This window comes from Sorex fumeus, unplaced genomic scaffold, assembly GCF_029834395.1.
Source record: "Sorex fumeus unplaced genomic scaffold, SorFum_2.1 ptg000061l, whole genome shotgun sequence".
Taxonomy (NCBI): domain Eukaryota; kingdom Metazoa; phylum Chordata; class Mammalia; order Eulipotyphla; family Soricidae; genus Sorex; species Sorex fumeus.
In genome coordinates, this window is record NW_026606118.1 from 52345302 (window position 1) to 52348535 (window position 3234).

At 41.9% G+C, this 3234-nt stretch overlaps 1 non-coding gene across 1 annotated transcript; it reads left to right on the top strand.

Annotated features, from left to right (window-relative positions):
• The first annotated feature begins 2309 nt into the window (after positions 1-2309).
• LOC130034871 (small nucleolar RNA U13) lies at positions 2310-2409 on the top strand. The gene has a single exon (XR_008794185.1). It is a non-coding gene; the product is annotated as a small nucleolar RNA U13 (small nucleolar RNA).
• Positions 2410-3234: the final 825 nt, after the last annotated feature.

Here is a 3234-nt window from a genome sequence, read left to right on the forward strand (position 1 = left end):
CGCCTGGCTGTCCTTGCCAGGGCCCCTTGGAGGTGGGTGCATTGGGTTTCCCTCCCCACCCCAAGAAGAGCTTCGGCAGGCAAAGACTTCCTGAACCAGCCACAACCATGCTGAGACCACTCTCCACTCGCATGAAGGTACCGGCAGAGAAACAAAGGCATGCGGGTCCCAGGGCTGAGATCTCCAAGTCTGCTCAGATCGGTGCTGAGCATCCTCCACCCAGATCCTCCATCTTCCAGTAGGCAGGGGTCACACCCACCAACTGGCCCCCTGGTGTCGTGTAATTCCATCAATGGCCAATACTCAGAGACTATAAAACCCAGCTCCTGGAAGCAAATGCAGCCACGCGACACCTTATTATCTCATTCTTACTTTGGACAACCTGGCAGGCTACCAAGTATAACCTGCCCACACGGCAGAGTCTGGCAAACACCCCATGGCATACCCAATATGCCAAAACCCAGTAACAAATATGGGTCTCATTCTCCTAACCCTGAAAGAGCTTTGAATGTGGCACTTTTTAAAATCTCAGGGCTAGGGCGAAGGAGACATTGCTGGTGCATGCTCAAGGCAATCGACAAACAACAGGATGATTGTGATCGTGATCAGGTCAGAGGGATCAGAAATCAAGACCAAGGATCCTCTATGCCCTGGAGCACATTGACAAACCTCAGTGGTAGCACCCTCACTTTTCTACTGCCACCCCACTCTCCAGCCCTGGTGACTGGCTCCCATACAAGAGGGAAGGCTTAATTGACATCTATTTTCACATATATTTGCATCTGGAACATAAGATGACTTTAGAGTCTTGGACCAACTTAGAGTATTCTTCCTCCCTGGGCTGGAGTGATAGCAGAGCAGGCAGAGCATTTGCCTTGCATGTGGCCAATCCCGATTCAATTCCTCCATCCCTCTCAGAGAGCCTTGCAAGCTACTCACAGTATCACCCCACCCCGCCGGGCAGATCCTGGCAAGCTACTTGTGCTGTATTCAATATGCCAAAAAACAGTAACAACAAGTCTCATAAGGAGACATTACTGGTGCCCGCTCGAGCAAATCGATGAATAACTGGAGGACAGTGCTACAGTACTACCCTTATCCTCATTGCCTCCACAAACTTCTAGCTAAATGGACTAATAAATCACATTTTTTCAAGGCAAAGCGAGGAAGGGGAGACCATGATGATGTTAACAGAAATTTCTGGAGAATGTTACACTATTCTTGGTGGATTTCAAACTCAATACATGACAAATATTCCAAAAGAAGGATGGAGGAAGCACGTCCACCAGAGAAAGTAACAGACCAAGCACAGAAATGCAGTGTCTTTAAAGACTGGAATCAGAAAAAGACTGAAATAACTGTAGTATTTGTTGGCAAAGGCTCTCCTCTACCTATCTGCTAAAGTTTAGACCCTCTTCTAGATTTTAGTAAGGCTCCTTTGATTTCTATTTGACTAGACCTCAATTATTTTTGAGATCTAATTTTTATTTATTTACTTATTTATTTATTTTGAATACCCATCCTTCCACCAGTGACCATTTCCCACCACCACAGATCCCAGTATCCCCCCACACACACCTCCATCCCCCCCATCCCACCCTGCCTCTGTGGCAGGGCATTCCGCTCTGTTCTTTCTTTCCTTTTGGGTGATGTGGTTTGCAAAAGAGTTAAGCCTGATTTTCAGGGAGAAACGTTGGATGATTTACTTTCCATTGATCACTTTGTATATAAGGAGATGTTGCGTGGCCGCGTAAGTGGCCGTGTGGTTTGGAGTAAATGTCCTGGTTCCCGCATGCCCGAGCTATGCTTGTAGAGGCTCATGGTCACCGGGGTTCCATCTGGAGAAGGCACGATGCAGCACCTACCCCATATGGGACTTCCCGGTGATATTGACGCTGTTTGGACCTGGAGCCTTCTCCGATAGTAGACCTCAATTTTATCCCATTTTAGTTTGACTTCAGTCTTCATTAGCCCAGTTAGAGGAAGAATTCTGCTAATTCAGTTAAATGAATAATCTCTGCTCCTTTGGTAGCTAAAATATGTCATCTCCCAAACACAAGGGGAAGGGTACAAAGGGGAAGGTAGTACAAAGGGGAAGGTACGTGGCCTGCTATTGTCCCCCAAGCTTAGCCAAAAGTGATCCATAAGCATAGAGTTAGGAGCAGGGTCTGAGCAGAGCTGAGTGCAACCAAAAAAGTGTTTATACATGAAAAGTTTAAAAAAGTGTCTGGAGAAGGAAAAATATAAAAAGTATCAGTGACTGTGAAAAACAGAGAAATAAACTGCAGGTATAAGTACAATGTTCTAGGATCCTTTTCCATTTCATAAGCATGATAATCAGGTGATGACACTTCTATGTGACATGCACCTCCCTTTAATCTTAGAACTTGGCACAAAACCTATCTGACATGAAAAAAAAAATACAATGATGAAAATCAGTGTCATCATAGCCATTTGATTTAGATCCTCTACATACCTGGAATATGTGTGTATGAATTGGAATGGTCAATAAATCAATGTCAAAATTAATTTCAGCATGATTACATTATTTTAAGCAAATTAATAAAACAGTTATCTTTGCTTCTTTTTTAATTTAGTTTGCAACTCCATTTTATTTCCTTTGTTTTTTTTTTTAATCTGTTCTTAAGTCTGGTATCAGCAGTTAAAACTTATTATTGCTTTGATAATCAAAAGCTTCTAGTCTTCATTAAAATACTGTAAAAGGGAGCATAAAATACATACTGTTGCTTCTTATAAAATTCTTATTCTCAATAATGACAATAGTCATAGGGAGGAAAGAGGAATGATAGTGACAGCATGTTATTTTTCCACTTAGTAATTGCTTGCTTCAAAGAGCTTTTCGATAAAAGGATTTCTCAAATTATAGTTTGCTCAAGAATTATAAAGTTAATTCTTATTGTTGTCTTTCATTTATTTTAATTGATCAAAACTTGTTTTACCAAAACCTTTCACGCATCAACACACTCCATGGAAAAGAAGAGGATACAGAATTAGATAAAGGAAGGTAACATATACTGAGAAAACATGAATCAGAAAGCCATACTATATGTATTTCAAATACTTTTTTACGTGACTAATCATATGATACACTTAAAATGTATGGGCTTGTGGTGGGAAATGGGCACTGGTGGAGGGATGGGTATTTGATCATTGTATAATTGAAACCCAAGCACAAAAATTTGTAAGTCTACAACTGTACCTCATGGTGTCTCA